Genomic DNA, 26,835 nt, shown 5'->3' on the forward strand with positions numbered 1-26,835 from the left:
TAAGTGTATGTAACAATGTTATGGGGGCACTGAATGTGATACAGAATGTTATGGGGGCACTAAGTGTATGTAACAATGTTATGGGGGCACTGACTGTGATACACAATGTTATGGGGGCACTAAGTGTATGTAACAATGTTATGGGGGCACTGAATGTGATACAGAATGTTATGGGGGCACTAAGTGTATGTAACAATGTTATGGGGGCTCTGAATGTGATACACAATGTTATGGGGCAGTAAGTGTATGTAACAAGGTTATGGGGGCACTAAGTGTACGTAATAATGTTATGGGGCACTAAGTGTATGTAACAATGTTATGGGGGCACTAAGTGTATGTAACAAGGTTATGGGGGCACTAAGTGTACGTAATAATGTTATGGGGCACTAAGTGTATGTAACAATGTTATTGGGGCACTAAGTGTATGTAACAATGTTATGGGGGCACTGACTGTGATACACAATGTTATGGGGGCACTAAGTGTATTTAACAATGTTGTGGGGGCACTGAATGTGATACACAATGTTATGGGGCACTGACTGTGATACACAATGTTATGGGGCACTAAGTGTATGTAACAAGGTTATGGGGGCACTGACTGTGATACACAATGTTATGGGGCACTAAGTGTATGTAACAATGTTATGGGGGCACTGACTGTGATACACAATGTTATGGGGCACTAAGTGTATGTAACAAGGTTATGGGGGCACTGAATGTGATTCAAAATGTTATAGGGCACTAAGTGTGTGTAACAATGTTATGGGGGCACTGAATGTGATTGACAATGTTATTGGGGCAGTAAGTGTATGTAACAATGTTATTGGGGCACTGAATGTGATTGACAATGTTATGGGGCACTAAGTGTATGTAACAATGTTATGGGGGCACTGACTGTGATTCACAATGTTATAGGGCACTAAGTGTATGTAACAATGTTATGGGGGCACTGAATGTGATTGACAATGTAATGGGGAACTAAGTGTATGTAACAATGTTATGGGGGCACCGAATGTGATTGACAATGTTATGGGGGCACTAAGTGTATGTAACAATGTTATGGGTGCACTGACTGTGATTGACAATGTTATGGGGCACTAAGTGTATGTAACAAGGTTATGGGGGCACTAAGTGTATGTAACAATATTATTGGGGCACTGACTGTGATACACAATGTTATGGGACACTAAGTGTATGTAACAATGTTATGGGGGCACTGACTGTGATACACAATGTTATGGGGTACTAAGTGTATGTAATAATATTATGGGGGCACTGAATGTGATTGACAATGTTATGGGGCACTAAGTGTATGTAACAAGGTTATGGGGGCACTAAGTGTATGTAACAATGTTATTGGGGCACTGACTGTGATACACAATGTTATGGGGCACTAAGTGTATGTAACAATATTATTGGGGCACTGACTGTGATTGACAATGTTATGGGGGCACTGAATGTGATTCACAATGTTATGGGGGCACTAAGTGTATGTAACAATGTTATGGGGCACTGACTGTGATTGACAATGTTATGGGGCACTAAGTGTATGTAACAATGTTATGGGGGCACTGACTGTGATACACAATGTTATGGGGGCACTAAGTGTATGTAACAATGTTATGGGGGCACTGAATGTGATTGACAATGTTATGGGGCACTAAGTGTATGTTACAATGTTATGGGGCACTAAGTGTACGTAACAAGGTTATGGGGGCACTAAGTGTATGTAACAATGTTATGGGGGCACTGAATGTGATTCACAATGTTATGGGGGCACTAAGTGTATGTAACAATGTTATGGGGGGCACTGAATGTGATTGACAATGTTATGGGGGCACTAAGTGTATGTAACAATGTTATGGGGGCACTGAATGTGATTCACAATGTTATGGGGGCACTAAGTGTATGTAACAATGTTATGGGGCACTGAATGTGATTCACAATGTTATGGGGGCACTAAGTGTATGTAACAATATTATTGGGGCACTGACTGTGATTGACAATGTTATGGGGCACTAAGTGTATGTAACAATGTTATGGGGGCACTGAATGTGATTCACAATATTATGGGGGCACTAAGTGTATGTAACAATATTATTGGGGCACTGACTGTGATTGACAATGTTATGGGGCACTAAGTGTATGTAACAATGTTATGGGGGCACTAAGTGTATGTAACAATGTTATGGGGCACTGACTGTGATTGACAATGTTATGGGGCACTAAGTGTATGTAACAATGTTATGGGGGCACTGACTGTGATACACAATGTTATGGGGGCACTAAGTGTATGTAACAATGTTATGGGGGCACTGAATGTGATTGACAATGTTATGGGGCACTAAGTGTATGTTACAATGTTATGGGGCACTAAGTGTACGTAACAAGGTTATGGGGGCACTAAGTGTATGTAACAATGTTATGGGGGCACTGAATGTGATTCACAATGTTATGGGGGCACTAAGTGTATGTAACAATGTTATGGGGGGCACTGAATGTGATTGACAATGTTATGGGGGCACTAAGTGTATGTAACAATGTTATGGGGGCACTGAATGTGATTCACAATGTTATGGGGGCACTAAGTGTATGTAACAATGTTATGGGGCACTGAATGTGATTCACAATGTTATGGGGGCACTAAGTGTATGTAACAATATTATTGGGGCACTGACTGTGATTGACAATGTTATGGGGCACTAAGTGTATGTAACAATGTTATGGGGGCACTGAATGTGATTCACAATATTATGGGGGCACTAAGTGTATGTAACAATGTTATGGGGGCACTGAATGTGATTGACAATGTTATGGGGCACTAAGTGTATGTAACAATGTTATGGGGGCACTGACTGTGATTGACAATGTTATGGGGCACTAAGTGTATGTAACAATGTTATGGGGGCACTGACTGTGATTGACAATGTTATGGGGCACTAAGTGTATGTAACAAGGTTATGGGGGCACTGAATGTGATTGACAATGTTATGGGGCACTAAGTGTATGTAACAATGTTATGGGGGCACTGAATGTGATACACAATATTATGGGGGCACTAAGTGTATGTAACAATGTTATGGGGGCACTGAATGTTATACACAATGTTATGGGGCACTAAGTGTATGTAACAATGTTATGGGGGCACTGAATGTGATTCACAATGTTATGGGGGCACTAAGTGTATGTAACAATGTTATGGGGCACTGAATGTGATTCACAATGTTATGGGGGCACTAAGTGTATGTAACAATATTATTGGGGCACTGACTGTGATTGACAATGTTATGGGGCACTAAGTGTATGTAACAATGTTATGGGGGCACTGAATGTGATTCACAATATTATGGGGGCACTAAGTGTATGTAACAATATTATTGGGGCACTGACTGTGATTGACAATGTTATGGGGCACTAAGTGTATGTAACAATGTTATGGGGGCACTAAGTGTATGTAACAATGTTATGGGGCACTGACTGTGATTGACAATGTTATGGGGCACTAAGTGTATGTAACAATGTTATGGGGGCACTGACTGTGATACACAATGTTATGGGGGCACTAAGTGTATGTAACAATGTTATGGGGGCACTGAATGTGATTGACAATGTTATGGGGCACTAAGTGTATGTTACAATGTTATGGGGCACTAAGTGTACGTAACAAGGTTATGGGGGCACTAAGTGTATGTAACAATGTTATGGGGGCACTGAATGTGATTCACAATGTTATGGGGGCACTAAGTGTATGTAACAATGTTATGGGGGGCACTGAATGTGATTGACAATGTTATGGGGGCACTAAGTGTATGTAACAATGTTATGGGGGCACTGAATGTGATTCACAATGTTATGGGGGCACTAAGTGTATGTAACAATGTTATGGGGCACTGAATGTGATTCACAATGTTATGGGGGCACTAAGTGTATGTAACAATATTATTGGGGCACTGACTGTGATTGACAATGTTATGGGGCACTAAGTGTATGTAACAATGTTATGGGGGCACTGAATGTGATTCACAATATTATGGGGGCACTAAGTGTATGTAACAATGTTATGGGGGCACTGAATGTGATTGACAATGTTATGGGGCACTAAGTGTATGTAACAATGTTATGGGGGCACTGACTGTGATTGACAATGTTATGGGGCACTAAGTGTATGTAACAATGTTATGGGGGCACTGACTGTGATTGACAATGTTATGGGGCACTAAGTGTATGTAACAAGGTTATGGGGGCACTGAATGTGATTGACAATGTTATGGGGCACTAAGTGTATGTAACAATGTTATGGGGGCACTGAATGTGATACACAATATTATGGGGGCACTAAGTGTATGTAACAATGTTATGGGGGCACTGAATGTTATACACAATGTTATGGGGCACTAAGTGTATGTAACAATGTTATGGGGGCACTGAATGTGATTGACAATGTTATGGGGCACTAAGTGTATGTAACAATGTTATGGGGGCACTGACTGTGATTGACAATGTTATGGGGCACTAAGTGTATGTAACAATGTTATGGGGGCACTGACTGTGATTGACAATGTTATGGGGCACTAAGTGTATGTAACAATGTTATGGGGCACTAAGTGTATGTAACAATGTTATGGGGGTACTGAATGTGATTGACAATGTTATGGGGACACTGACTGTGATTCACAATGTTATTTGCTCTGTGTGTAACAATGTTATGGGGGTGCTGACTGTGGCTGACAATATTATGGGGCTGCCCTCACCTGCATCATTATGAAGGCACAAGCTGTGGCTGGCATAGTTGTGGGGGCACTGACGATGCCCTGTGACATAATGGCAGCACAGATGGTTTTGCGGGCACTCACTATCTCTGACAATGTTATGGGGGAACTCATTGTGCCTGACAATATTAGGCAGCTACTGACTCCAGCTGGGAAAACCCAATGATTCTCTGTGGTTGACCCTATTATACAGGTACTATATATTGTATCCTTAAAGGGGCAGTGAGCAAATGTTGAATCTCTGCTGCAGCGCCGCCTGCTTTCCTGAGTAGTTACTGCAGCAATACACCACTAGTAAAGATTCTAATATTCTGGGTTTATTGCGGAGTCCCCCTTTAAATGTGTCCCCCTCCATGAAGCGCTCGTCATATATGGATGACGCAGGGACCTCGTTTATCCACTGTTGATTTTCTTCTCTGTGGGGTCACTTTAAATTTACACCGTTGACTCATGACTTTAATAGGCCCGGTCTGCGGCTGAGTCAGCCTCCGCTCTGGATCACACTACACACGCATCCACAGAAATAGACCTCAAACCTGCGCGCCGCATCCGGAGCCGCGGTGCCGCATCGGCGAATCACCAAACATTGGCTAATTAATAGTTCTTTTTTGCTTACCTGTAAAGTGCGGTAAATAAAAGTCCTCGTGTCGCCCCTGTTTATCTGATTCTTCATCATTCTCTATCTGGGAAAGTTGGGCGACAACCAAGATGGCTGCCAGTGCACTCAGGTTGTCACCCAGCTTTCCCAAAAATATGCATACGTGTCCATATAATGACACAGTCCTCGCTCATGGTTCTTACATAAGGAGAACTTGGAAAGTTGAGGGACATTCCCTGTAAGAACTGTAGCAGCAGCCATATTGGATGGGACTTATAGTTAACCACTTCCTGTCCCTGGGTATAAAGGTATGCCCTGGGTGGTAAGCAATCCCCACGAACGGGCGTACATTTACGCTCTATGGATGGCGCAGAAGCTGAGCCCGCATCATCCGCAGTGGAAGCCATCTGTGACTGACAGCCGGCCTCCCTCTGCAACAGTGGGGACCAGTGAGAACACCGATGAGGTAGAATACCTGCAGGGACATAAAAATGGGAAAAACAAAAACACCAAAAAAAGTAGTCAAAAAGCAAAAACTGATCAAAAAATCCCTCGAAATGGAACCAATAAAAACTCCAGCTCGCCGCGCAAAAGCCGAGCCCCGTACAGCCGCGCCGACGGAAAGGTAGACAAGTTATGGCTTTTGAAAAGTGGAGATGATCATCCCCCCAGAATTGTTACGTTCTTATGGCCAATACAGGCCGTCACTAAGGGGTTAATCATCATGGAATGAAAAGATCTGCAAATATACTCTTGCCATTTTCAAGATCTCTGCCGGCTGTCAGTTTATGAAAACATTACTGCTTACATCCAGAGGATGAAAACTGGGCCCTGCACTGATACATTGTTGCAAGCCTTCAGCATCAGAGAAGGATTTGCGCTGCGGATGTCTTCAGCTCAAGGAGGATTGCAGAGATCTGAGGGAGTCTGAAATCCACCTCCTGTATCAGAGACCGGGGCTGCGGCTCTGCTGCTCCTTCTCCATGCTTTACATTACAGCTCTGCTCTATGAGTGACTCCGGCTTAGCTACATTGTCCATTAAAAACTAAGGTGATCTGAAGACTACTTCCTGTCATCAGATTTTTAGGCCACTCTCCCATCTCTCCTTTGCCTCCATGCTTTACATTACAGTTCTGCTCGGATACGATGCAGCTAAGATGAGTGACTGTATTGTTTATTAGAGTCTCAGGCAGTCTGAAATCCACCTCCTTTCTCATCAGAGTCCGGGGTTGCGGTTCTGTCCCTCCTTCTCCTCCATGCTTTACATTACAGCTCTGCTTCATTAGGACATATTCTGTTGGGGTCTGAGGTAGTCTGCTGTTACCTGTGAGAAAAGGAAGAATACCTGCTACCTGTGGTGCAGATGGGTGGTGACTCTCTGCCTTGCGAGGGCGCAGGTAACGTTGGCGATTGCAGCTGCCCCATGTGTTAGTGCTGACACCTACGAGGAGAGGAGCGCGGCGCTTCCAGAAACCAAAACCACAATGGTTCATCCTTCTGTACAGCTGAAGCGGGAAATGTTCTCTGAGTGGATGTCGGAGCCTGATGGGAGCGAGAACTAAACGGCAATACGTAATCCTTCTGATGCCTGCAGGGGCGGAGCTACAGGGGGCGCAGAGGTAGCGGGCAGGCGGGCGCTGCTGTCTGCGGACCCTCCGCCACGTAGGAAGACACCAGTGTTAAAAAAATGGAATTAGCCCGCAGGACGCCCCACAAGCCGTGGTAAATCACACCAAAACCCGCAGGCTACAACAGTACAGCTAAAGGGATTCGCCATGACAGGTGCGACAAGCGCAGCCATACGGTCTGACTGACAGCACAAGTGTTTAGGGCTCATTCACACCTGCGTATTTTCGGTAAAATCTTACGCACTAGAGATGAGCGAGTAGTGCCTCATGCGACTACCTGCCCGCTAGTCTCTAAAGATTCGGGTGCCGGCGGGGGAGAGCGGGGAGTTGCAGGAGGGAGCGGGGCGGAGAGAGGGAGAGAGAGATCTCCCCGCTCTCCCCCGCCGCTCCCCGCCCCCTGCCGTCACCCCGAATCTTTAGAGTCGAGCAGGCAGGTACTCGAATAAGGCACTACTCCCCCATCACTAATTATCATAATTTATTCACTTATTTATATAACTGCACACAGCCTCATGTGGTGCAGAGTGTTAAGGCAGCAGAATGCAGTCCTAAGCTCTCGCTCACCACCTGCAGGTTGCAAGTTCAATCCCGGCATGGTTCAGGTAGCCAGCTCAGCCTTCCATCCCCCTGAGGCCAGTGAAATTACCTGAAAGCTCTGCGGAATAAGTTGGCGCTATACAAGATTTATTATTACGCAGCCTTGCTCCGATATCGCACATGCGATGTACCTGCGGATGCGAGACGTTTTTGTGTCACACTTCCCATCACAGTGTAGTTGCGGTCCTTGTTTTCACACTCGTGTGCACATTGTACGCCGTGCCGTGTGTTTTCTGACCCCATTGAAAACAATGGGCGATGCGTTCCGATGAACCTTTTTTTTTACCGCATCGCGATGCAGGAAAAAATGGCTCTTGTAAAGACTTCATTCAATAGAATGGAGGTTCATCTTTGTGTGCTTTCTGTGTCTCACAACGCACAAGTCTCCCATGATTCCCTCGCCCGTGTGACGCTGGCCTGGTTGTGCTATTTTTTTTATGTTTTGAGACAGTTTATATTTATATTTTTGACATTTTCTGCATTATTCATCATTTTGTCCCAGTATTTATATAATATTTTTGTTTCCTTTCTTTTTTGTACATTTTTCTATTTTCGCTCTCGCGCTTCACTTATATTTAGCTCTTTCACAGCCGTATTAACGGGTAATTCCCTTGTTTGATCATTTATGGGCTACATGTTTTGCGCCCCCGGCCCACGTGTTTTACTTCCTCTCATACTAAATTGTCGCGCCCCGCTGATATGGTTGGTGAAGTGCGGGCAGGGAGCACCTTCTTTCTTCTTTTTTCGTGTAGAAGTTCCGCAGTCGCCCCCCGCTGTTTTCTCCTCTTGTCTTTGGATTCTCTTCGGCCGACTCTTGGCCTGATGTAATAAGCCCCGATGACAAACCTCTCCATCGCATTCATTGGCTTTTCTTTTTACGTGGGTTGGGCATTGCTGCCATGCAGACAACAATCAGCCTGATCGTCGGTCGCTCGCTGTCCGTCTTACACGACCCAAGGATCCGGTGGATGAACATTTGTGCCTGATAACGAGTTTGTGTAAGAAGTCAGAGGGGCGGGTGAATTTATCAGTGATGTCAAAAGCCTAAATTTATGAATTAGTCGAAATGGTGCAAATTTTGCTAATTTACCAACATGGTGTACATGGTGTGATGTGATCAGCTCACTAGGCTGTCATCTCCTTACTACACTTACACCATGTCTTGTCACAGGACCCAAGTAACAAAACCTGGGAGAGCCTAAGTTGCATCACCATACATCAAACTACTAACGACAACCTGTCCGTCTGTGAGTGAGTGGGTTTGTGAGTGATTTACCTGCTCTGCCCCTGATCACATGATGGTGACATCATAAAAGGTCCTTCATCCCCAGGGAGGGAGTTACATACTCTGCCCTTGATCACATGATGGTGACATCATCATAGGTCCTGTATGCACATGGCTGCTGTCCAGCTAGGTGTTTGTTAGTATTCCGTAGCAACTGAGGCTGCAGGGAGTTTGTAGCCCATCCATAATCTGCACAAGAATACAGACCTTTGATGTCACCCTCATTTAATCAGGGGTGGAGCATGTAAGCCATTCACTCAAGATGAGTGTCACTGTCATGTGATCAGGGGCGGAGCATGATGGTGATGTCATCACAGGTCCTTCATCTCCTCTGCTGTGCCGATTCTGTTCCTGGTTGTATTGCATGAACAATGTATGCAGCAGAGCTGTGTGGCGCATTGTGCCACCAGAAACTCTGGTACTATAATTTCCTAATAATTACTAGTCAAACTACTAACAACCACTTGTCTGTAAGTGAGTGAGTTACATGCTCTGCCCCCTTATAACATGATGGTGACATCATCAAAGGTCCTGTAAGCACAAGGCTGCTGTCCAGCTGGATGTTCGTTAGTATTCCATAGGAACTGAGGCCACAGGGGGTTAGTAGGGGATCAAATACTAACAAACACCTATAGCAGCCGTGTGCTTACAGGACCTGTCATGATGTCACAGTCATGTGATCAGTCACCTATATGGGAGCAGTCTGCGGTCACATGACCAGGGGGTGATCAGCGTGTGCAGGACTCTGCTCTGCTGCTTCTCATCCCTGTTGTATGAAGAATGTTTGTAGCAGAGCTGTGTGTGTGACGCGCATGTAGCAGAGCTGTGTGTGATGTACATGTTGCACCACCAGAAACACTGGTACTATATAATTTCCTAATAATTACTAGTAATTATTATAATCCCACTATTGGCCCAAATATCAGTGCTATAAACATCCAAAAATATTGCCCTAGTGTCTAAATACTACTGCCACAGTGCCAAGTAGCAATGTTAACCCCTTAGTGACGGAGCTTTTTTGCTTTTTTCCATTTTCGTTTTTTCCTCCTCCCTTTTAAAAAATCGTAACTCCTTTATTCATCCATTGACGTCGCTGTATGAGGGCTCGTTGTTTTTTGTGGGACGAGTTGTATTTTTCATTGGCACTATTTATTGTACCATATAACGTACTGAAAAACTTTAAAAAATTCTAAGTGGAGAGAAATGACAAAAAATGACATTCCACCATCTTTCATTGCGTCCTGCTTCTACGGCGCACAAACTCCAACAAGCATGACCTGATATCTTTATTCTATGGGTCGGTACGATTACTACGATACCAAACTTGTATAGTTTTTTTTTGCTGTAGTACTTGCATTTTTTTTTTCAAGATATTTAATTTTTTTACATTATTTTTGTGTCCATTTTCTGCGCACAATAACTTTTTTATTTTTCCGTCGACGTAGTTGAGTCGGGCTCATTTTGTGCGGTACGTCCTGTCGCTTCTGTTGGTACCATTTTTGCAAACAAATGACTTTTTGATTGCTTTTTATTACATTTTTTCTTGGATATAGGGTGACCAAAAAAGTGCATTTCTGGCGTTCTTTTTTTTTTTTTTTCGGACCACGTTCACCTTGTGGGTAAAATAATGCATTAATTTGATAGATCAGACTTTTACGGACGCAGCGATACCAAACACATATTTTTGCTTTAATGCTTTGATTTTTTTTTTATTCCAAATATGGCAAAAGGGGGGGTTGAACTTTTATTACTTTTTTTTTTAATAATTAGTAAAACTTTTTTGTTCTTATTTTTATACTTTCTTTTAGTCCTCCTAGAGGACCACAACCAGCGATGCTTTGATCGCTCCTGCAGTATGACGTATATAGCATTACATCATACTGCTTTTTGACAGTCTATCAAGCCACCCCACGAGGATGGCTTGATAGGCAGACTCCCAAGGCAGCCCTGGGGCCTTTTAGAAGGCTCCGTGCTTCCATGACACCTGCACGGCTCCCCCGATCTCACCGGGGGGGGGAGCCATATGGGAATTTGAATGCCGCTGTCAGGATTTACAGCGTCATATACAGGTGTCAGCTGTAATAAACAGATGACGCACACGCTGTATGGAGGGAGAAAGCGGCGCTATCTCCCTCCATACACGTCCTGCAGGATGTAAAAACACGAATGGGCCATCACTAAGGGGTTAATATCATCCGTATCCATATAACACCATCATGGCACCCAAGTGTCAATATTACCAGCCTTCAAATAACACTGCCATAGTGCCCCAGTGACTGTGCCAATATCATCAGTATCCAAATAACACCGCCATAGTGCCCAAGTAATAATGGACCAAAATAGAGTCCAAATAATATCACCCGTGTCCAAATAACCCCACCATAGTGCCAAATTACCCACGCTAACGTCATCATTGTCCAACTAACCTCACCATTGTGCCCAAGTAATAGTGCCATACAGTGTTCAGATATTACCACTACGGTGCCCTAATAGAAGAACCATGCTCGAATTCCCAAACCATGGCCCCAAATAACACCTATGTAATCCCACCACAGACCGCTCAGATAAAACCTCCATCTACTAGCTGAATAGTACCGCCATACTGTGCTGACCGTAGATAGTGCTGGCCTCATGACCTAGCGATAGTCCAGTCCGGGGGGGAGTTAAAGGGCTCTTATCTTATAGATGTGCTCTAAGCTGTGCGCTAAGTGCAGCCGCCATCTCCAGCTTTCATGCCGTATAGTCGAGTTACGCCTTGCAGATTCCGGAGCTCATGAATGTCCTTGAGGGTCCGGCCGTAGTCGTGAATTACGATAATGGCTCCCTCATGTTTAATTCATAATCATTTGACTTATTGCCTGCTCCTGCGCCGATCCAATATGGTGCCTCCTGTGGGATGAGGAGATCTCCCGGAGGACCGAGAGGGAATTACTCTTACTGTAAAACAACAACACCGATCATTAGAGTTAATTACAAAACGCGGCAAGGCGGGAGCACGATGCTGCGCGAGTGTGAGACGGCAGCAACATGGTCTTAAAGGGGTTGCATTACAAAAACGTGCCTTCCAAAAACAGCGCCACACCAGTGGTTGTCTGCGGTATTGCAGCTCAGCTTCATTCACCTCAGTGGACTTGGGCTGCAAAACCAAACACAACCCAGGTTCAACTAACGAAGGGCCCTTTGAGATAAGCGGCACTTTGTGATCACTGTGGTCCTGTGGGGCAATCTGGATAATGGGGGGGAGGCAGAAACTAAGTGGATAATGAGACTGTGAGGAGAGAAAAGCGAAGGAAGGACAGAGAAGGCACCAATAATCAGAATGTTGTCTTCAACAACTTCTTGACCCTACCAGCACTCGATGGTGGTCATAGTGGAGGGAGGTCATCATCAGTGCTGCCTTTAGGTTAGACGGTTCCCTGTGTGAATTTTTTGGGGCGCTTCCCTGTCATAATGCCCCCCCCCCCCCCCGATATATATTTTATTGATAGACAGTCTGTCTGTATTCCGCTTGTGTAAATAGCAACAAGATAGCAGCGCACCCACACCAGAAGAGCTCATGACATAAAGCATGACCCAACCCCAAATAAGATCATGACATACGGTACCAGAACCAAGATCATAATACTAATATAGCACCAGAACCAAGCTCAGTGCATAAATGCCACACAAGTGAACCTCAGACACAATACCAGAAAAAAGCTCATAACATAAATACAGCACCAGAACTAAGCTTAACACATAGATATAGTACCATAGCTAAGCTCATAGGTATAGCAACAAAACCAAGCTCATAACATAAATTCGTCACTAGAACCAAGTTCAGAACATAAATACAGCCCCAGAACCAAACTCATAACATATAAACATATATACAACACCAGAACCAAGCTTGGTACATAGATACAGCATAAACCAACCTGAGGGCATAGAAAAAACACTAGAACCAAGTTCCGTACATAAATGCAGTACCAGAACTAAGTTCATATCATTAGTACAATACCAGAACCAAACTCATAACATAAATATAGCACCATAACCAAAATCAGTGCATAGATACAACTCCAGAACCAACCTCAGTCCACAGATACAGCATAAATCAACATTAGTACATAGATGTAACACCAGAACCAAGCTCATAACATAAATACAGTAGCAGAACTAAATAATTGTGTTGCGTGGATACCAATGGACTGATAGCAGCATTTTGTAACATGAGAGGTGGAGACAGTGTCAAGAGGAGGATGATTCATGTTGCCCCACAAGCAATGTCACATAGAGGAAGCAGATCATCTGATTGGGCAGAACTAAGGGTCACGATCGCCACAGTCTGCATCCAAGCTGGTGGACGGCGCCCTCTGAGACCACATGGGTCACATGTACCTACGGCCACGGTCATCATGATACCCGGAGGCGACATACACAACTGATGGAGACGTTCACAGGGATAACATATAGTCAGGCGGGACTGTAGACTCTGACATAATTATGAAGCTCTTAGAGCTTACCGCCCCTTTAAGACGAGCATTAATTACAGCCTCTCATGTCAGAGTGTGAACAGACACTGGGATATTCACGCCGTTAATTACCTTCAAGTGTAAAACTGTAAAAAAAAGTGAGCGGTGATAAAAGTGACTTTAAATGCTGCCGACTTCTCATACAAATAGCGCGGCGCTCAGAACACAGAAGAAACGCCTGAAATGAGACGAAACACCCGGATGGAGAAGTACCTGCAGAACAACCGATCTTAACCACTTCAGGATCGCTGGGTGACTGTAAACGTCCTGCGGTCCTGACGTGTGTACGGAGCAGAGTCCACTCCATACCCGGCGGCTATCAGCTGCTTCTGACAGCTGCCGGTAACTGCCGCAATCAACGTTCAAAGGGTGGCAGCCCAAAGCCTACTGAAGGCTCCCAGGGCTGCCACACATTGATGCCTATCAAGCCCCTCTCGTGGCAGCGCTTGAAAGGCAATACCAAAAAGAACTTTATACTGCAATACTGAAGTATTACAGTATATAGTGCAAGCGGTTGCAATGATCATAAGTTCAAGTCCCCTGTGGAGACTAAAAAAAGTGTAGGAAAAGATCTAATAATGTTTCTTTTTATTATCCTTAAAAAATATTAAAAAACCCCCCACATATTTGGCATCGCCCTGTGCATAACGGTGCATTCACACGACCGTATATCAGCCGGGTTTTCACGCCCAGCCGATATACAGCGTCTCTCTCGGCAGGGGGAGGAGGCTGGAAGAGCCGGGAGCAGTGCTCTGAGCTCCCGCCCCCTCTCCACCCCCCTACACTATTTTCAATGAGGAGAGGCAGGACGGGGGCGGAGCTAATTTCCGGAACTTAGCCCCGCCCTGTTCCGCGTCCTCTCATTGCAAATAGTGCAGAGGGGTGGAGAGGAGGCAGAGAGGGGGCGGGAGCTCAGAGCACTGTTCCCGGCTCTTCCAGCCTCCTCCCCCTGCAGAGAGAGACGCCGTATATCGGCCGACATGAATACCCAGCCGATATACAGTCGTGTGAATGCACCCTTAAAGTCGAAAATAGTAAAACATCACAATATTTATTCGGCACGGTGGAGGCCATAAAAAAAGGATGGAATGGCAGAATTGTGTATTTTTTTAATCCCGGCTCCAAAAACAAATTGGAATAAAAAGTGATAAAAAAGATATTTCAACCCCCAAAATGCTACTAATAAACTACTATTCACCTGACAAAAGATGCACAACCCGATCAACAAAAGAATGAAAACGTTACGGGTCTCAGAATACGGCGATGGAAAGCAATTCGCGTTTAAGAGGAAATGTTATTTACTTTTAAAAGTAGAAAAACCGATACATTTCGTGTCCCCGTAGTCGTACTGATCCACAGAGCAGTGCAGAGGTCACGTTTATTGCACTGTAAGCGCTGTAAAAACGAAAGGCACTAAAAATGGCGCAAATGCATTTTTTTAACGTTTCTCCCCACTTAAAAAAATTTCTGTACATTAAATGGTGCCATTAAAAAATACAAGTCTTCCTGCAAACGACGAGCCCTCATACGGCGGCCGCGTCAATGGGAAAATGGAAACATTACGGCTCTTGGAAGGCGGGGTGAAAAAAGGAAAATAAAAAAGTGATCTGAAGGGGTTAATGTCAAACAATTCCACGTCTCCTGCGGCCCAATAACCAGGATGAGCCGTCAGTAGTGGCGCCACCATGTTGGGCGATGCAGTCTATAATACGGTGTGGCATCAGTTCAGTGAGTGCTGGAATCCTGTCCTGGGGTGGCGCTGACCTTGTGGCATTGCCCATAGTCCATGGTTCATCTTCATTATGAGGCGGTGGCCAAGCGATCCCTCCACGCCCAGTCGTGTCCCAAAGCATCTCGATTGGAGAGAGATCTGGAGATCGTGCTGGTCGAGGAGTCACCTGGACACCTTGCAGATCGGGATGTTTGCGGTGTGGGGCTGTGTGTTATCCTGCTGGCGTTGGGTATGCCCTGGAGATATGGTAGTGCGACTGGCACGACTCCACGTTGACTAGTTCAAAATGATGGAAGGATCAGACCGATTGTCATGCCGCCTCCGGGTCCTCGCTTGGCGATAATCATCACTGAGACAGAACCTCCCATTCATCGCACCAGGTAGCGTTCACGATGATGATGGTGCGGAGGGGCAGTCCTCACAAAGGATGGCCGGATCGTCAACCTGCCACAGCCAACCCACGCAAAACTGGCATCACCCACATTGGAGCATCCAAATCTGCCTCTACAGAACGTCACCAACTCTGGATTGCGGAGGTTTTTTTTTCCCCAAATGTTTATTTTCCCTGCGCCACTGCTAGGGGATGACGTGGAACCCGCGACCTATCCACAATGTTAATGCAGAAGGGCCGCGAGTCAGACGGCTTCCATTGAGTCTACACGAAAATGGAGGCTGCTGCAATTTTTCTCCTGCTTGCAGAAACCGCAATTGGTTTCCGCAAGTGTGCAGGAAAAAGCATTTTTGCATAGCATGCCATTAGTGGTATTTGCTGCCGAAACGCGTTGCGGTCCCTGACCATGGATTCTGCAATGCAAATCCGACGTGTGCAGCCAGCCTCAACTGTGTATACGATATTAGACATGACACCTCTGCTCTCCTACATCCTTTATATAGTGCGCCTTACATGAGATTTGTCTGCAGTGTTCCCTGTTATCAGCCACTCCAGCTTATCAATGACACATAGAGGCCGGGACCAGGGTTGGGGGTGTTTCAGGATCTTCCAGCTAAAAAGAGGGTAATTTTTGGGTGTAGTTGCCCGTTTGAAGCGCATCATGGCACGGAGGGTCATGCTGGGCGCCAGTTGTGGAGCTGTTATCTGTCCTGCCGCCAAGAGCTTGCGCGGATCTGCCAAGAGAGTCCTAACAGAAGGCTGCAAAAGACAGCTTGAACCAAGAAAACCAGGCAGCGCCGGCTGCTGATTATACGCTGTGTATGTAAAACACGCTAAATTGGGGACTGTCTTCTTTGCTGACATGAAATACTAAATGCACTCTGTCAATCACACATGCCTATTAGATGACTAACCCGGCGCCCACACATGACGTGTAGGCTGAGAATATGCTGCCATCGCTGTGCGCTGCTTGTGCACAAAACAGATACCATCTTTTATTTACCTCATCGCTGATAAAAATACCGGCTTATGTCATCAGCGGCTTCGCGAATATATCACAAGCCGGCGACATTACCAGGATGCAGGTGTCGCCGCACAGGTGGGCATGTAGGGCGCAGGTGGGCATGTAGAGCACAGGAACAGGCAGGCTGCAGAATACAAGCGGACAGACAGGGGCTTCATGGGTCACGGTGCACTCTACGGGCAGCCCCTATACCCGTCCAGGGTGGCACTAATGACTTGGAGGTGCTGGTGCTCACTAGAAGTACATGGCAGAAAATACATGGAGATCAGATGTATGGGACAAATCTAATATCTACCCTTAACCAGAGCCCTGGCACGCATGGGTCCCGTTGTGGAAAGCCGCCAGACGCCACTGAAATCAATGGACATTTACTGACTCACTGACTGATTTCCAGGAACCCACATTTATGGGGTACCCATGTATCGAATGTCCTGCTGGCCTAGGGTTACCACCATTTACTCTAGAGGCTGGTGCTGGTATTAAGCTACTGAGACGTTCCGGTCCATACGCTGCTGCAGCTCAGAGAAGACCCTCCCTCCTCCCCCCCGACATCTGCGTTCCTGCATATACTGTACGCAGTGTAGATGCTGGGGGGGAAGACTCAGGATCTACTGTGAGCACTGCTGTGGCATCCCATCTTGAATGGAGCTTCGCAGTGAGTTACAGCGCTTGATGAGGACAGGGTTTCTGCCCGGCTGGAGTTTCGGGGTGGAGATGGCACCCAGAGGAGATACTATTAATACTGGGGCCACCAAAGGGAGAACTATTATTACTAGAGCCACTAAAAGTGGGCACTGTTATTACAGGGTATACTAAAAAGGGTACTATTACTATTTGAGAACTGAAATGGGGCAACTATTACTTTTGGGGCACTGAGAGAGGGCAAAATTACTATAGGGGTACTGTTACTATTGGGGTCACTAAGAGGGCACTATTACTATTGGGGTCACTAAAGAGGGCACTATTACAATTGGGGTCACTAAAGAGGGCACTATTACTATTGGGGTCACTAAAGAGGGCACTATATGTATTGGGGCCACTGAGAAGGGAGCAACATTAGTAGTGCAAACACTGAAATAACAGAGATAAAGACATTTGTTGTGATAAGCCGCGCACCCTTTTACCTTGTCCGCTGTATTTTGGTGACAAAGGTAGCAACTCTAACTGTGCCAGAGGGGTCCCATATAGTCGAATCCCCGCTTATCATACATTGATGGTTTATGTGAAGAGTCGGCTGTCAGCATGTATTCCAAGTTATACAGCGGTAACAGGTGATTGAAAAGTTTTCCATCTTGTAGTATCAGGTTGTCATAAATAGATCTGCAGAATTACTGACTGTCATCTAATTCCAGTATTGTGACAATCTACACTAACATGTCTCCCAACCATTCTGGATTAGGGGAGGACAGCCCTGGATTTGGGGCACTGTCCTGCCATCCCAGGAGGCATAGGACATGTCATAGAAAGATGGCCTGGAATGGAGTAAAATAAAAAGCAGCCTGTATGCGTTGCTTTCACTCCACCCCCTGCTCACTGCTCCAGTCCTCCTCGCACTTCCAGGCAGCGCTATCACATGCCATCTAATGTATGATTGCTGCAGCCAATCATGGATCCCAGCAGTACAAGTCACTGAGGGGCACTATTACCGTGAGGAGGTCACTGGGGGACACTATTACTGAGAGGAGGTCACTGATGGGCACTATTACTGTGAGGAGGTCACTGAGGGGCACTATTACTGTGAGGAGGTCACTGGGGGACACTATTACTGAGAGGAGGTCACTGATGGGCACTATTACTGTGAGGAGGTCACTGAGGGGCACTATTACTGTGAGGAGGTCACTGAGGGGCACTATTACTGAGAGGAGGTCACTGAGGGGCACTATTACTGTGAGGAGGTCACTGAGGGGCACTATTACTGTGAGGAGGTCACTGAGGGGCACTATTACTGTGAGGAGGTCACTGAGGGGCACTATTACTGTGAGGAGGTCACTGAGGGGCACTATTAGTATGAGGAGATTAATGAGAGGCACTATTACTGTGAGGGGGTCACTGAGGGGCACTATTAGGATGGGGTCATTGAGGGGCAATATTACTGTGATTGGGGTCATTGAGGGGCACTATTACTGTGAGGAGGTCACTGAAGGGCACTACTACTGTGAGGAAGTCATTGAGGGCCACTACTACTGTGAGGAGGTCACTGAGGGGCACTATTACTGTAAGGAGGTCACCGAGAGGCACTATTACAGTGAGGAGGTCACTGAGAGGCACTATTACTGTGAGGAGGTCACTGTGGGGCACTATTACTGTAAGGGAGTCATTAAGGGGCACTACTACTGTGAGGAAGTCATTGAGGGGCACTATTACTGTAAGGGAGTCATTGAGGGGCACTACTACTGTGGGGAAGTCATTGAGGGGCACTATTACTGTAAGGGAGTCATTGAGGGGCACTACTACTGTGAGGAAGTCATTGAGGGGCACTACTACTGTGAGGAGGTCACTGAGGGGCACTATTACTGTGAGTAGGTCACTCAGCAGCACTATTACTGTGAGGAGGTCACCGAGAGGCACTATTACAGTGAGGAGGTCACTGAGAGGCACTATTACTTTGAGGATGTCACTGAGGGACACTATTACTGTGAGGAGCTCACTGAAAGGCACTATTACTGTGAGGAGGTCACTGAGAGGCACTATTACTGTGCGGAGGTCACTGAGGGGCACTATTACTGTGAGTAGGTCACTCAGCAGCACTATTACTGTGAGGAGGTCACCGAGAGGCACTATTGCAGTGAGGAGGTCACTGAGAGGCACTATTACTTTAAGGAGCTCACTGAGGGGCACTATTACTGTGAGGGGATCACTGAGGTACACTATTAATGTGAGGAGGTCACTGAGGGGCACTATTACTGTGAGGAGGTCACTGAGGGGCACTATTACTGTGAGGAGGTCACTGATGGGCAGTAATACTGTGAGGGAGGTCACTGAGGAGCACTATTACTGTGAGGTGGTCACTGAGGGGCACTATTACTGTGAGGAGGTAACTGAGGGACACTATTACTGTGAGGAAGTCAATGAGGGGCACTATTACTGTGAGGAGGTCACTGGGGGGCAATAATACTGTGAGAAGGTCACTGAGGGGCACTATTACTAGGAGGTCACTGAGGGGCACTATTACTGTGAGGAGGTCACTAAGGGGCACTATTACTGAGAGGAGGTCACTGAGAGGCACTATTACTGTGAGGAGGTCACTGAGGGGCACTATTACAGTGAGGAGGTCACCGAGAGGCACTATTACAGTGAGGAGGTCACTGAGGGGCACTATTACTGTAAGGGAGTCATTGAGGGGCACTACTACTGTGAGGAAGTCATTGAGGGGCACTATTTCTGTAAGGGAGTCATTGAGGGGCACTACTACTGTGAGGAAGTCATTGAGGGGCACGATTACTGTAAGGGAGTCATTGAGGGGCGCTATTACTGTGAGGAGGTCACTGAGGGGCACTACTACTGTGAGGTGGTCACTGAGGGGCACTATTACTGTGAGTAGGTCACTCAGCAGCACTATTACTGTGAGGAGGTCACCGAGAGGCACTATTACAGTGAGGAGGTCACTGCGAGGCACTATTACCTTGAGGAGGTCACTGAGGGACACTATTACAGTGAGGAGGTCACCGAGAGGCACTATTACAGTGAGGAGGTCACTGCGAGGCACTATTACCTTGAGGAGGTCACTGAGGGACACTATTACTGTGAGGAGGTCACAGAGAGGCACTATTACAGTGAGGAGGTCACTGAGAGGCACTATTACTTTGAGGAGCTCACTGAGGGGCACTATTACTGTGAGGGGATCACTGAGGTACACTATTAATGTGAGGAAGTCACTGAGGGGCACTATTACTGTGAGGAGGTCACTGAGGGGCACTATTACTGTGAGTAGGTCACTCAGCAGCACTATTACTGTGAGGAGGTCACCGAGAGGCACTATTACAGTGAGGAGGTCACTGCGAGGCACTATTACCTTGAGGAGGTCACTGAGGGACACTATTACTGTGAGGAGGTCACAGAGAGGCACTATTACAGTGAGGAGGTCACTGAGAGGCACTATTACTTTGAGGAGCTCACTGAGGGGCACTATTACTGTGAGGGGATCACTGAGGTACACTATTAATGTGAGGAGGTCACTGAGGGGCACTATTACTGTGAGGAGGTCACTGAGGGGCACTATTACTGTGAGGAGGTCACTGAGGGGCACTATTACTGTGAGGAGGGTCACTGACGGGCAGTAATACTGTAAGGGAGGTCACTGAGGAGCACTATAACTGTGATGTGGTCACTGAGGGGCACTATTACTGTGAGGAGGTCACTGAGGGACACTATTACTGTGAGGAAGTCAATGAGGGGCACTATTACTGTGAGGGGATCACTGAGGTACACTATTTATGTGAGTAGGTCACTGAGGGGCACTATTACTGTGAGGGGATCATTGAGGGGCAATATTACTGTTAGGAGGTCACTGAGAGGCACTATAACTGTGTGGGGAGGTAAAGGGAGTGGCTTAGCATAAAAGATATATGACCTAATATAAAAACATTTCCACACTCTGCAAGAATTGTCTGTCTTTTTATTGTTCAATAGTTGGAAGGTATGGATTTATATCGAAAGCCAATGCCAGAAAGTACTGAGTTATTAGACTGAATTATCAGATTGATTTCACTGTCCTTATCTATCATTTCCATTACTTGCAGTTCCACTTTTCACCATAGTCAATTACAAATAGTTTCCATAGACAACCATGCAATAGCGCCCCTAGTGATCCACTTGTAAAGATCTACCTGATAGGGTAAGTGTAAATTTGCGATGCAATATATCTGGATAGTTTCCACAAGCCGAGTAAGGGTCTGTATAGGAACCTTATACTACACCAGCTGCAACCAGCTCTATACACATGTAATGCTATGCCCATGTTATCCCAATGACATTCATATTACTACAGCCGTGCTTGATTAATAGAGTTGTGGTGCTCAGTGCCACCATATACAAGATCCTGCGTCTTTCTCCGCTTTGCTTTGTAACAGAAGAAGAGTCAACACTAATAAGACTGTTCTGTTGTGTTTCTTGGCAGATCCTTGAGCTGAGGACGACTGCTGACTTATACAAAGAGCACGGTGAGTGCGTCTAATGCCATCCGTCGGACAAACATACATGTGGATGACAGTATTTCCATGTAAACCTACTTACCATGTGGAGTAATTTTGTATGTACTCAGTTTTGAATTTTTCCAATCCCATCCAGAGCTGTATTTAAAATTCTGCAGACACTGGTTTAGCTCCTCCCCTCTGTCAGATATGTCCCTAATAATGTAGCCACCTCATTGTGCCAGGGCTAAGCTACGCACCCTGTGAGTGATGCTGCCACATGTCAAAAAAGAGGAGGGGGCGTTATAAGAAGTGCAGGTGGGTGCCATCTTGCTATGGGGTGTGTTACATTAGAATTGGCGGAGGCTTGCCACAGAGACACTGTGCCATATGTCAGGCACTCACTCTCCTGCTGGGGGTGAATGCAGAGAAAATGGAATGAGCCGCATGTGCAGCTGCAGCCCCCGGATTGCAGCAAGAGAACCTAGGAAAAGAGCCCAGTGTGCAGGCCGGGGGCCACAAATAGGTCTGTGGCAGCGGCTGCCTCATTAGATGTTGATAAAGAGGGCCAAAGTGGACCAAGAAAGACCCAGTGATTGGTGGCAAGATGGGGCTTAGTAACCAGAAGACCAGTGATTGAGACAAGGGACTGGATGCAGAGTCCACACTGCGGCTGCATGAAGTGAAAGATGACCGCTGGTGACCAGTGTAAGGTTAATTTGATTTGTTTACCAAGGAGAAGAAAATCTCAGATCTCGTGTAGAAAGCATGGGCCCATAGGAGAAATACAAATCACACTGGCCTGATGCGGTATCAAATGATTTCTAATTTATTCAAAGTTTAGTTTTTATACCATAAATGACATCACAGGAAAAGTACATACCTCCAAGAATAATTAGAATACATGATAGGCTACAACTAAAATGTTTAACATTAGTTACACCTTTTAAGGTGTAACTATAATATACAATGAAACCCTATGATTTCAGTGAGAAGGAATCTTCTGTCTTATCTCATATCACTCTCTGGTATATAGAAATGGTTTCACTTAACCCCTTCACTACTTATACCAGCAGCATGCTATAACTTCCTGGTCTACAATCCAATAGCAAAAACAATTAACTGATACATTGATCTACAATTTTCTTAACAACCAGGCAGTGCAGCATCCCGTAGGGTGATTCTGGACGCAAGACACACGTTGAGGAGCTGGGAGGGTAGAGTGGTCACTTGTCATGGTGGCACTTACCAGACTCCTCCCCAGAGGGACACGCATAGCCTCGGCTAGAGCAGCGCTGGGCCTCTTCTGGACACCCCTAGGAGAGGGATGGCCAATTAACATGAGAACAGGAGATAAGGTTGTCACAAGTGACGCCACTGTTCCGTTACCCACCGGAATGACCCTCGGCAGTAAGGAAACAAGCCGCAAACTGTGTAATGTACCTCAGGTCCCTAGGAAGGGTCAGGGCCTGGCAAAACTTTACTTAGAACTTTATCAGGATACACTTAGGAATACACTGGTGTAGGTAAACAGAAGATTGGAGGTCAGGGAGGAAACTCAGGATGACACCGGTCCTGCAGTCGCAGTTAACTGCTAGGAACCACTCTTGGATGGGGAACTCTCCAGAAGAAGATAGGGGTAGGGTCATTCCACAGACACTCTCACAGAACAGTACCTCTGCACGGTGGTCTTGTCTGTCTCTTTTCGCTCACTCTCATTCTCTGTCCCTTACTTCTTCTCGCTCACTGGCATTGGGGTACTCAGGAAAACCTCCCTTCTTCTTCCATTCTTCACCACATGAGGGTTGAAGGTACCCCCATGTGGCTCTCTAGACTCCAGACTCAGACTCCCTATCACACCCAAATCACTCATACATATAATCTCTCACATACCACATGACAGGTCATAAATTGATACATTTGCAGGCATCTCCCAGTCTCATGCAGACATTAACTTCTCACTTGCTGCAGCTGTGCAATACACATAACAAAATGACTAGATAACTTTGCACAGCGCACCAACATAAGACATGACATGATGACATTTATGGAGGGGCCAGCAACATAGACTTCTGGCCACTACAGCAGCACATAATCTTGGCGTGTGGAAGGAGATGGAGGCTTCCTCTTGTAGTAACAGGCTCCAGTGAGAGATGGCAATAAAACGGGTGAGTGTAGTGGTGTAGCAGACCAGCCGGAAAGTATGGTGGCGAAGAATGCCAGTCCGTAAGAGAGGCGGAGAGCAGGGTGAGAGATCCGGTCAGCGGATGAATGCCAGGGGGACAAGAGCCGTCTGCGCTGCTAAAGGAAGCAGATTAAGTCAAAGTAAAGACTTGTGACTGAGTGCCACCGCCATAACCCAGACCCGTAAGAGACTGCATGCTTGTGGGCACAAGGCTCTGTTATTGTCTCGCCAGCGCTGCCCTCACAAGTGATCTATTAGATAAACTGCAAAGTGCGTAATGATGAGCCGCGAGTTATAGAGATGGAGGCGCGGCACTCGAAATTACTCTTTATTCCATACAAGTCATGTAATATCAGGAAATACCTCGATATCTAGATCACACTTAGGCCGTACTCACACGAGCGTTTTTACGTGGCTAATTAGCCACGATGAAATGTCAGCCGAAACTCGTGACCATGTGACACAATGGATTCCAATGCATTCATTCACGTGGGCACTTTTTGGACGCGTGAAAAATCCCACCATAAAAACGTCAAATCGGCGACTGTTTTCAGTCGCTGTTTTTTCACGCTGCGTCAAAAGATCAGTCTTGACTAAAAATGCTAGAGGCTCCCATAGACTCGTATAGGAGCTGAGAAAAATGGAGGCGGAGAGAGATTACCTGCGTCCGGCGCTCAGGAAAGACAGCTGCCGCTAATTAAGCATTAGAGTTCATTACGAGGATTTCTGCCGTTCAACGGAATTCCACGCTGCAGCCTATTTTTCATGCGATACATCTGTGTGTATGGACTCCATCACAGCTATGCTTCATTGACACGTTAAATCGTGGCGCCCGTATGAATGAGGCCTTACACTGATCCGTGTGCAAACCCTATGGAACACTTCCTCTAAACCCAATCAAGGAAGGTTAGAGGGGTCTGCAGCAAATGAGCTGAAATCTATCAGTGGCTCCCGCATGTGCAGTGTCTGTACAGTATACTGACTCTGCAGATGTTTCCTTATATAGCACCAGCAGAATAGTGAGTGCAGCTCTGGAGTATAATAGAGGATGTAACTCAGGAGCAGTACAGGATAAGTAATATATGTACACAGTGACTCCACCACCAGCAGAATAGTGAGTGCAGCTCTGGAGTATAATAGAGGATGTAACTCAGGATCAGTACAGGATAAGTAATGTATGTACACAGTGACTCCACCAGCAGAATAGTGAGTGCAGCTCTGGGGTATAATACAGGATGTAACTCAGGAGCAGTACAGGATAAGTAATGTATGTACACAGTGACTCCACCACCAGCAGAATAGTGAGTGCAGCTCTGGAGTATAATAGAGGATGTAACTCAGGAGCAGTACAGGATAAGTAATATATGTACACAGTGACTCCACCACCAGCAGAATAGTGAGTGCAGCTCTGGAGTATAATACTGGATGTAACTCAGGGTTAGTACAGGATAAGTAATGGATGTACACAGTGACTCCACCAGCAGAATAGTGAGTGCAGCTCTGGAGTATAATACTGGATGTAACTGAGGATCAGTACAGGATAAGTAATGTATGTACACAGTGACTCCACCAGCAGAATAGTGAGTGCAGCTCTGGGGTATAATACAGGATGTAACTCAGGATCAGTATAGGATAAGTAATGCATGTACACAGTGACTCCACCAGCAGAATAGTGAGTGCAGCTCTGAAGTATAATACTGGAAGTAACTGAGGATCAGTAAAGGATAAGTAATGTATGTACACAGTGACTCCACCAGCAGAATAGTGAGTGCAGCTCTGGAGTATAATACAGGATGTAACTCAGGAGCAGTACAGGATAAGTAATATATGTACACAGTGACTCCACCACCAGTAGAATAGTGAGTGCAGCTCTGGAGTATAATACTGGATGTAACTCAGGGTTAGTACAGGATAAGTAATGTATGTACACAGTGACTCCACCAGCAGAATAGTGAGTGCAGCTCTGCAGTATAATACAGGATGTAACTCAGGAGCAGTACAGGATGAGTAATGTATGTACACAGTGACTCCACCAGCAGAATAGTGAGTGCAGCTCAGGAGTATAATACAGGATGTAACTCAGGGTCAGTACAGGATAAGTAATGTATGTACACAGTGACTCCACCAGCAGAATAGTGAGTGCAGCTCTGGAGTATAATACCGGATGTAACTCAGGAGCAGTACAGGATAAGTAATGTATGTACACAGTGACTCCACCAGCAGAATAGTGAGTGCAGCTCTGGAGTATAATACCGGATGTAACTCAGGAGCAGTACAGGATAAGTAATATATGTACACAGTGACTCCACCAGCAGAATAGTGAGTGCAGCTCTGGGGTATAATACAGGATGTAACTCAGGATCAGTGCAGGATAAGTAATGTATGTACACAGTGACTCCAGCAGCAGAATAGTGAGTGCAGCTCTGGAGTATAATACAGGATGTAACTCAGGATCAGTACAGGATAAGTAATGTATGTACACAGTGACTCCACCAGCAGAATAGTGAGTGCAGCTCTGGAGTATAATACAGGATGTAACTCAGGATCAGTACAGGATAAGTAATGTATGTACACAGTGACTCCGGCAGCAGAATAGTGAGTGCAGCTCTGGAGTATAATACAGGATGTAACTCAGGATCAGTAATGTATGTACAAAGTGACTCCACCAGCAGAATAGTGAGTGTAGCTCTGGGGTATAATACAGGATGCAACTCTGGATGCATTTCCCCATTGGCAGCTCTGCATTGGGTTCTGTCCACACATGCAGCTAAGAGGAGCGATGCTAATAGCAACTTTCTATATTACGGAACAGTCACTTTGGCAGACATTCCCTGAACGGTGACGCGAGTCCTTGTACTCTGCACATCTGCACGAGAGCGGGAGCTGTCGGTGCCTCTTCCCTCCCACCTGGTCTAATCATCTGCGCCTCATTGTGAAGAGTCTTCATCTGTGGATAATGGAAAAGAAAACACGGCGTCCAAT

General features: G+C 46.0%; 1 protein-coding gene across 2 annotated transcripts in view; it reads left to right on the plus strand.

Annotated features, from left to right (window-relative positions):
* PTPN5 (protein tyrosine phosphatase non-receptor type 5) overlaps window positions 1-26,835 on the plus strand; it is an 84,268-nt gene that overhangs the window by 23,057 nt on the left and 34,376 nt on the right. Inside the window, exons 1-2 of one of the 2 annotated variants that reach the window (XM_066582528.1) lie at window positions 21,349-21,373; window positions 21,656-21,698. The gene's annotated coding sequence lies outside the window, so the exon portion shown is untranslated. Of the gene's footprint in view, window positions 1-21,348; window positions 21,374-21,655; window positions 21,699-26,835 lie in introns of those variants that run through there. The other variant, XM_066582527.1, reaches the window with a different exon arrangement.

The sequence above is a fragment of the Eleutherodactylus coqui genome, chromosome 11 (assembly GCF_035609145.1).
Source record: "Eleutherodactylus coqui strain aEleCoq1 chromosome 11, aEleCoq1.hap1, whole genome shotgun sequence".
NCBI classification, from domain to species: Eukaryota; Metazoa; Chordata; class Amphibia; order Anura; family Eleutherodactylidae; genus Eleutherodactylus; species Eleutherodactylus coqui.